We start from the raw sequence: 9,649 nt of genomic DNA on the forward strand, positions 1-9,649 counted from the left end.
GGGGGGGGGAGACGGGGCGGGGCGTTGCCCTCTTGGAGGCTGGGCCCAGGAGCACAAGCTGGACAACCTCCAGGAAAGGCAATTATTAGTCCCTGTGACCTTGTAAAATGTGAAGAGCTGCCTCTGGCTGGTCAACTCCCCGACGAAGGTATAACCTCCGGACATGCTTGCAGGCACGCACAGACGCGCTCTCGCAGCCCGATGCTGTAGTGTCGAGAGCCCGGAGAGCCCAGCGGGGGCTGCAGATTTTATGGTCCCTGGGATGAAATGCATCTCCAAGAAAGCAGGAAGTGACGGCCTGACCGCTACAGAAAGACGTCCCGAATCCTGACACCCAGTTAAATCAGGGAAGAAAGACCCGTTTGTGGGAAAACAAAGCAAGCCGGAAGGACAGGAACACTTGCAGGCCTTTAAATTCTTTCCTGGAGGAACACACCAGAAGCGCCCCACAGAGATCCCCCCCAACCCGACAACGGGGGCTCGGGGCTCGTCTTCCTCTATCTGCCCCCCGGGGGATCCCACTCCCTTTCTGCTCAGAGCTGAGGTTTGTGAACAAGGCCACGCGCGGAAGCAGCCAGCGTCCGCTGGGAACAGGGAGACTGGGCTGGCGGCGTGACAGTTACTAATTGCCATCTTTCTGGGCCTCTTTCTTCTCTCCCACAAAACAAAGACGCAGAGATGTTCAAGAAATAGATATTAGACGCCTACTGCATGCAAGGGACAGAGTCTCTCCGGGTTTCCCTGATTTCTCCTCCTTAACATTGCCAGGGAACACTGGAAAGGACCCTCGGGGCTTTTAAAAAATGCTTACTGCTTTCTCAAGGACGCAGGCCCCGGAGCGGAGATGGGGCAGAATCGCAGGCGCTCGGCCGCTCCGGCGAGGCTGGGCCACAAAGGCCCGCCCTGGGCCCACGCAGGAAGCCTGCCTCTTTAACAAAGCATTGCCTGCACACACCAGTAATTGCCTTGTTATGGCCATCGGTGTCATCGTTCATCGGCCAGTCCCGAGAAGGGCCCGGGGGAGCAGTTCTACCTTTGCTAAACCAATATCCCCCTGACAACCCCCCGCGGCCTCCCCGTTGTGGTCCCGGCAGAATCCATCCTCCGTCGCTCTTTGCTGAATGATCATGAACACATGATTAAAGCTCTAGATTTATAGCTTCCCCAGGCTTGAGAAATCAAGCCGCGCCCGCGGCTCAGGCCTGCCCCCGCGGCTGCTGGGGACAAGGGAGCAGGAGCTGAAACTCGTCCCGAGCTGGAGGGAAGGTGGCAGGGGCAGATGCGACGAATCCGTTTACTAGATTGCGGCAGGAGCCCCTGGAATGGGCTGAGGGGGTCTCTAACCACACCAGGAGGGAGAGGCCCCACGTGTCCTGCAGCGTGTGGGCTGTGTCTCACCCACACACGGCTGGCCCTGTGCCCAAGCTCCCGCGCACGTGTGCGGTCTGCAAGGGCCCTCCCCGTGTCCGTCACTCTGTCCACCCTGAGAGACGCCTGTGGTCGGGAGTGGGGATTTCTGCAGGGATCAGAGAATGCGTGAGGCTTATCATGGCTGCTGTTTTTAAGACCAGCCTTTATTTAGACCTTACCACACGCTGGGCACAGGACTGAGCTCTTTACGTCAAAGAGCATTCACATATAATTTTTAATTAATGTTTAAATTGAAGCAAAAAATCCCATCACATACAACTGGCCGTGTTTAAGGGCACAATTCAGTGGCATTTGGTGCCTTTGCAGTGGGGGACAGCCACTGCGTCTATCTAGTGCCAGAATTTTTCATCACCTCCAGAGAAAATTCGTAACCGTTAAGCAATCACTCCCCATTCTCCCACCTCTCCAGCCCCCTGCGACCACAAGCCCACCCACTGTTCCCAGAGTTTCACCTGTTCTGGATGTGTCCTGTAGACGGAATCACACCATGGGGGCTCTGTGTCTGGCTTCTTTCACTTACATCGTGTTTTTGACATTTAGCCCACATTGCAGCATGCGTCAGTACCTGATTTTTTTTTTTTTAAAGATTTTATTTTCAAGTAATCTCTACACACTACGTGGGGCTCGAACTCCCAGCCTCAAGAACAAGAGTCGCATGCTCCACCAACGGGCCAGCCACGTGCCCCAGTACCTCATTTGTTCTGGCTCTGTAATATTCCCTTATCTGGAGAGACTGTATTTTTGCATCCGTTGACTTACTGACGGATGTCTGTACATTTCTGCAGTGGGTGCTACTATCACCTCTGTTCTCCGGAGAGGGAAGCGGGGGCTTTGGGAACTCAAGTCACTTACCCAAGGCCCCATAGCTCATAAAGTGGAGAAATGGAGATGTGACCAGGCAGTCTGACCACTGAGCTGCCCAAGAGCTAGGAGAAGGGCTGAGGCCAGAGCAAAGGAAGGAGACAGAGCGGGGACTTCTCCATCGTGTCCTGTCTGGCACATCCAGAGAAGCTCTTCAGTTGGCTGTAAGGGGTTGGTGCCCTACTGCTCATGAAGCCCTACAGCATATGGGGCCCTGCCCTGAATGACACGGTGAAACCAGGATAATCTGGAGCAATTTCTTGAAGGCCCTCAATAAGCATGTGTGTGCATGTGCACTTGCACACACAGACTCCCACCTACCCACACTCCAACCATCCAGCCATCTTCCCGTCCACCACCCATCCATCCGTCCGTCTGTCCATCCATCCGTCCATCCAGGCTGGATTAGATGCAAGGGGCTAAATTAAGTAATTCTAGAACTGTGAGCTGAGCTGCTACCACAGACACAAGCCACAGTGTGTCCCAGACTCTTTTCATGTTACCCCAAGGGAGCATTCTCCCAAGATCCAGTCCAGTTATCGAATCTGTGAGTGTCTTCACCCCTGGTGGAGCTCAGGGGAAGGAGTGTGACCTCAAAAGGGCCTGGTCATTTCGCTGTTCACCCCCACACCCGAATCTCCTCCTGCACACCTCTGTGATTTTCCCAGTGCGAGCTGCCAACTCGAGACAGCAGCTGCTAGATACAACAAAGGAAAGACACAATCCAGAGGCTTCCTCTGAATCGTCCATTGTCTGTCGATGTCTGCGCAGCCTGAGACCGACAGCCACTAGCCACAAGTGCCACTTTGAGTTTAAACTAATTCAAAATTTCATATTCAGCTACACTAGCCAGACCTCAAGTGCCCAGGATTGCCTGTGTGGGTGGGCAGAGCAGAGACAGAGGGCTCCCCTCGCCACAGAAGCTTCTGCCCCACAGTGCTGGTCTATAGGGTGCCCATTTCCGAGTAGTCACCCTGTGTAGACCTGACCCCTGATAGGAAATAAACACATTCTGGTGCTGAGGTTTACCATCATTGTTGTTAGGACCCTACTTTGCCTCCTTGGGTGGCATCCAGGAGCCTGGTCCAGAAGAAGGAAGGGGACATCAGCCGAGCCTTCCCTATCCCCTGGGGCAGGCACTCGGAGGTGGAGGACGTCATCAAAGTCCCTGAGCCTGTCACCGCAGCGCCAAGCAGGCCCCGTGTGTGAGTCAGGCTCACCACACACTCTGCTCCAGGATAGCAGGATCTGTGTCTCTGTTCTGATTTAAGGCCTGGCAGGGTTTTCAGTGCGGTGCCCTGGATCTCGCCCGCACAGTGAGGCCGCTCTGAGTCAGGAGAAAGCCACACCTCACGCCCGACGCTTCTCTGCTGCTCTGAGCCGCAGAGAAAATGGGGCCATAAAACACGACAAGGGAGGCCCCGGGCCTCCTCGAAGAAGGGATCCAGGCCGTTAGACTCCTAACTGTGCCGGAGAGAGTTGGGCCCGACGACCCAGGTTGCCAGATTCATTAAGGCGGACGCGCGGGCTGGCTTAAGGACCGGGAGACAGGTGTTTTAGGAGCCGGTTTATCCGAGGTGGAATCCAAAGAAAAACGTGCTCACTCCCTTCTGCTCCTCTCCTGCGTCTGTACCTTCCTTCCCAGCCTCTCGGCTTCCCCGGGAGCAGGCAGGAGCAGTTTGTTTTCGGCTGCCGGAGGAGGCTTGAAATATTACAAAGGTGGCGCGCGGAACGCTCCCCGCGGCCCTGCCCCGATGGCACGCGCGCAGACATAAAAAGCAAATACCATCAGTAACCCGTCGCCAGAACCCAGCAACAAGCCGAGGGTTTGTCTCCCTGCCGGGGCTGTTAGCAGCGATGTATTTCTCCCTGCACTAAGCACCATCTTTCCCAAGGCTGCATTACAATGATTTATAAACCCCATTTCTGGGGGAAACGAATAGATCAAAGCGGGGAGAGAGAAAGGAGACATGAGCAGCTGCGGGAAGATATTGAAGCATGAAAGAAAAACACAAAATGAAGAACGAGGCGGTGACACAATTGAGCCATTCTTCGCTGCACTTTTATCAGAGGAAAATAATAGCAAAATCTCGATTTTAATCCTTTTTCCCCCCCTTTATAAGATGCAGCCTCCTGTCAGTCAGCGGGGCTCCGGAGCGGCTCTGGGCCTGCGTGGGAACGGGCTGCCCAGGACCACTCGGGCCAGGGGCCTCTGCCAAGGGGGAGCTCGGGCCTCAGCGGTGCCGCCCTCCTCACCTTCGGGGGGCCACCGTTCCCAGGGCCCAGAAGGGGGATGGCCCTCCTGGCTTTCACCCAAGGGTGCGAGGCGGTCCGCCCTCCAGGTGCACCAGAGGCCCCTCCCATCACCCCCCAGACTGGATGGTTTCTTTCGCCTACTCTGGTTCCATGAAGACCCGAGGAAGAAGAAAGACCGAAGGCCCAGGGAGCCGAGTGGGGTCACTGCGAAGAGCGCCCCTCTGGATGTCTCAGTGAGACTGGGCGTCTGTGTCCAGCCCATCAGCACGAGTGGAGAGACATGGGCTGGCCAACGGGGGCACGGCTGGGTAAAGGCCTACGGAGGACAGAGGAGACATCAGGATGGGAGTCGGGCCAGGCTGCCGGGAGGAGGTGCCCTTTGAAATAGGATCTTTTTTGTTTTTAAGATTTTATTTATTTATTTGAGAGAGAGAGAGAGCATGAGCAGGGCGGGCAGCATAGGGAGAGGGAGAAGCAGGCTTCCTGCCAAGCAGAGAACCCGACGCTGAGCTTGAACCCAGGACCCTGGGATCATGACCTGAGCCGAGGGCAGATGCTTAACGACTGAGCGGCCCAGCTGCCCCGAAATAGGTCTTGAGGGAAGGTGAGCACCGGCTACTGTGGAGGGGACACCCTCAGCCACCAGCTCAGAGCAGCTTCTCTGACCCCGGCCCGGCTGTCTCTCACAAATGCTGGTTTTTGGTTTTTTTTTTTTCATTACTCAGGTATTGTCTGTTTCCTCCCACTAGAACAGAAGCAGGAGGGGGCGCCCGGCGGGCTCCGTCAGAGGAACGTGAAACTTCTGATCTCCAGGTCGTGAGTTCGAGCCCCACGCTGGTGATAGAGATGACTTAAAAATAAAACCTTTTAAAAAACAAAACAACAACAATAACAAACATAGGCACAAAAGGGGCACCTTATCTGTCTCATCCGCGACTACTTCCCCAGAGCCCAGGACGGCACTAGTCCGTGGCAGGCGCTTCATAACAAAGCCAGGAAGGAATGACCACATGCCAGGCAGAGCCGTCACCCATTGTCATTCGTTCCCCGCAGCAATGCTAGCCGGTCTGGCCACCACACTGCCTGTCTTCCCCAGACCCTAGAGTGAGGACTTCCTGCTTCTCCTTGACAATGGGTGCTATTGAGGCAGAGTGGAGAGAGATTGGGTGGGGGTTCCTTTTGTTTTGAACGTGAGAACCCCATGCGTGGCCAAGTGCTGGCGGACTGTGCTGCAGTAACACATCAGAAATGACTCCGTCTCCCCCTAATAGGGCTAAAGAACAGTCCAGAGAGAATCTGCCAGGACAGAAGTGACCACCTGCTCCTGCATGAGACATTCCCAAGCTTGGCCGCGGACTGGAGTCATTCCTGCGGGCTAATTTATCAGATTCTCTCTTAAAAGCCAACCCAAGAGAACAAAGTTTATCCAGGGCTGTACCCAGGGGATAGCTCGCACGAGATGTGCTGACATTTTGGGTCTCCTCACTCCAAGCGGCCCTTGGATGCTCTCGAGGGATCCAGCACTAGGGCTCATAGGGATGTGGAAGGAAGGACCTTGGTGTGTGGCGTGGGTGGGAAGAGCTGCCCAAGTCAGGGTTGGGTGAGGTCAACAGATCGCCCTGGAGTGCCTGGCACGTGGCCCCTGTGGGCTGCACCGCGTGATGGCCGGCCCAGATGGCGATGTCCTTTGGCTTCACCTATGAGGACGTCTACTCTCTTAAAAGCCATTGTGCCGGTCCCGTAATTAAGAGTGCCTATCTGGGTTCCTGAAGAGTCTTTCAGTTCTAGAAAAAGACGCTCCATACAGTGTAAAAGGGCGTCATATCCAACTATCACTCAGTTGGTAAGAGGAGGGACTCATGGGGCGCCTGGGTGGCTCGGTGGGTTAAGCACCTGCCTTCCGCTTAGGTCATGATCCCAGGGTCCTGGGATCGAGCCCTGCATTGGGCTCCCTGCTCAGCGGGGAGCCTGCTCCTCCCTCTGCCTCTGCCTGCTGTTCTCCCTGCTTGTGCTCGCTCTATCTCTCTTACTTGCTCTCATTCTATCTCAAATAAATAAATAAAATCTTAAAAAAAAAAAAAAAAAAGAAAGAAAGAAAGAAAAGGGACTCGTACTTGGCTTCTCCAGAACGTGTCTTCACTGAGCATATGTGGAGACACTGATTCTCTCATCAGGTGGGAACCCCAGTAACATCCGGATGCTTCTGACGGAAAAAGTGGCTTAATTCCATCTTACACCTGTGGCGCAGAAAAACCAAAGATTCACGCTAAAAAGTTGAAAGAAACTGAACTGAACCTACTTGCTCTGGTTGTTTAATAGTTTGGAAAGCCCTCAGGTTCCTGGGATGCCTAGCTATTTACTGTGTTTCCATCTGATCTGGTTCTTAAACAGGCGAGTTTCAAACCTCCTGAAAATCGGAGTTTATAATTGAAATATTGATAAACTCTTTCCCATAAAGAGGCTACTCGATACTGCAGGAATGACGGGAAAACAGGCAGAAAGTAATAAGAATGCTTTTCTCTGTGTAGCCAAGAAATACAATGCTGGAGTTTATTGCTTACAAAACACAGCTGCCTTTCCTCAAATTGGATAGAAAAACATGAACCCCGATAAATTATGATACCCCTAAATCCCAGAGAATGTGCATCAATTGTTGGGGGTGCCACCATCGTCCTTCTGGGCAGCCTACTTATTAGGACCGTAATTTATTATTATTATGCTTTGGTGCAAATACACAGGCTGATAAAATTCAAATCTATTAAAACAAACGTCCCGCTCTCTGAATCAGTAAGACACAACATTCCAAAAGGAAATGTGATAAATTGGAAAAGCAAAGGGTTCTTAGATACTCAGAAGTGCAAGACCAAAAGAGAGCCGAAGCGGAAAACATCCACTGTGACCAGGCTTTCCAAATCTGGCCCCAGAATCCAGGAATCGCTACAGAAGTGGACAGCTAGAGGGGCGCCTGGGTGGTCAGTCCATTAAGCATCTGACTTCCTCTCCGGTCCTGCTCTCAGGGTCCTGGGATCGAGCCTCATGTCGGGGGTCCCTGCTCAGTGGGGAATCTGCTTCTCCCTCTCTCTGTCCCTCTGCCCCTACTCATGCTCTCTCTGAGTAAATAAATAAAATTAAATTAAAAGGTGGACACCAAGAAACAGAGTCGAAGACCATGATCCGGGGCTCCTGGCTCAGAGTAAAGCTCTTTCCGTGAAAATGTTCATTATTTAAAAAAAGAAAAAAAGACTCTTTCAGCTTCACTTTGAGCAACCATGAGATACGTGTTCTTCAAGAGACGCGAATCACATTGGCTTTTTAAACACAGATGAATGCAAGGTTGGGGAAGGATGGTAGGATTCCCGGAGTTACTCCCTCCCTCTTCCGGAGAAGGAAGCTGCATCTCGCTGAGGACACGCAGGAGAGGGTCCAGCCTCCGTGTCACACCAGTGGCCCAAACTCCTCCAGCCCGACAGCCACGGTCCTCAGCAAGAGCCCAGTGGTTCACGCGGACTGAGCACCTGCCACGAGCGTCTCCTTCAGCCGGTCGTCTCGTGGTTTCGGGACGGCTCACCAAGTTCTCCCTGGTCTCCTCACACCCACCGGACCCTAGGTGACCAGCACGGACCCCGGGAGCTCCCTGCAGAGAAGGACGGCGGGGACTGGGCATCCGTAACTTCAGAGCCCAAGCCAACACCCCTTGACTCACCCCGTTTCCCCTTGGGCTCCCCAAAGGCATGAAGTGCTGAACGGATCTCTCTCCGCGGTCCTTTCCCTACACGCTCACACCGGGCTGGAGGAGGGAGCCAGCCCTGCGGATCGCAGGGGAGCACTAACGGGCTTGCCGTGGGGGGAGTGGTAGAAATCGACTTCTTTGGGGAAGATTTTTTTTATTTTGGAAGAGACTCCGTGTAGAACAGAGCAGAGGAGACAGGAGCAGGTAGGGAGATGCCAGACAGGAGGCAGCTGCCGTTAGCTTCTGGAGCAAACAGTAAGGCCCCAGAACTTGGGCAGGGGGAGGAGGGTCGGGGACAGAGGCAAAGGGTCTTCGTGAATGTCATGCAACGGGGAAGGGAGAGCCACAAAGGGAGGCTGCAGTGGGGATACTCGGGAGATGACTAGGCACACTCACTAGTTTAAATGACTCCTACACACACGCGCGCGCGCACACACACGCACGCGCACACACACACACACACACGCGGCCGTACAAGACATTCAGATTCATATCTCCACCAGACTCTGCATCACCAAACATCACAGGAATTTAGGACCCTCCTGTGCTAAAGCCACCAGCCCTGAAAGGCCGTGAGTCCTGCCGCACGCACTGTCCACATTCACAGGTCCAAAGCAAATTCGCCATCTTCCTGCAGATGCACTCCTGTTCTCGAATTTTCTATTTTGGTTAGCGGCACCTCCACCGACTCAGTTGCCCAAGGCAAAAACCTGGAATCTATTCTCAGCTTCCTTCCGTCGCCCTCCACACTCAGTCGGGTACCCCCGGGGCAGATCTCTGGTCCGTTCCACTGTTGCTTCCCCAATGCTGCTGGCGCCTAAGACCCACCTCCACTCTCCGTGGCAGGACCTGTGTCTCCCTGCCCCTGGGGTTGACCCCCTCTGGTCTGTGATCACTCGGCAGCCAGAGGGTCTTGCAAAAAGCCAAGTCTGTTCACTCCACTTCCCCACTTAAAACCTTTCAAAGCCTCCCATGGCCTGTCCAGTCAGAACCAGGATTTGGTCAGTTCGCCTTTGTCCACGTGGCCTGTGCTTTTGTCCACTTGGCCTGTGCATCCAATCTCTGCACTACTGCCCACGAGCTCCATGGACCTTCCTGGCTTGTTAATGAGTCCTGCCTCTGTTTCTTCTTGGTAGGAGGGCTAATATGAGGACCCATCATGTAGACGCTCCATACCTGGTGTACAGCATTCGGTGGGTGGTGGCTGTGGTCCTTCTGTTGATTTGTCACAGTCTAAGCCCACCATGACCACATCCTGAGGTCATCTCCTGCCAACCACAGTCTAAGCCCACCATGACCACATCCTGAGGTCATCTCCTGCCAACCACAGTCTAAGCCCACCATGACCACATCCTGAGGTCATCTCCTGCC

The 9,649-nt window shown here is 54.0% G+C and overlaps 1 protein-coding gene across 2 annotated transcripts in view; it reads right to left on the minus strand.

Moving 5' to 3' along the window:
• The window catches only part of CFAP77 (cilia and flagella associated protein 77), a 121,772-nt gene that overhangs the window by 80,217 nt on the left and 31,906 nt on the right, over nucleotides 1–9,649 (minus strand). The window lies entirely within an intron of this gene.

This window comes from Mustela nigripes, chromosome 9, assembly GCF_022355385.1.
Source record: "Mustela nigripes isolate SB6536 chromosome 9, MUSNIG.SB6536, whole genome shotgun sequence".
Taxonomy (NCBI): Eukaryota; Metazoa; Chordata; class Mammalia; order Carnivora; family Mustelidae; genus Mustela; species Mustela nigripes.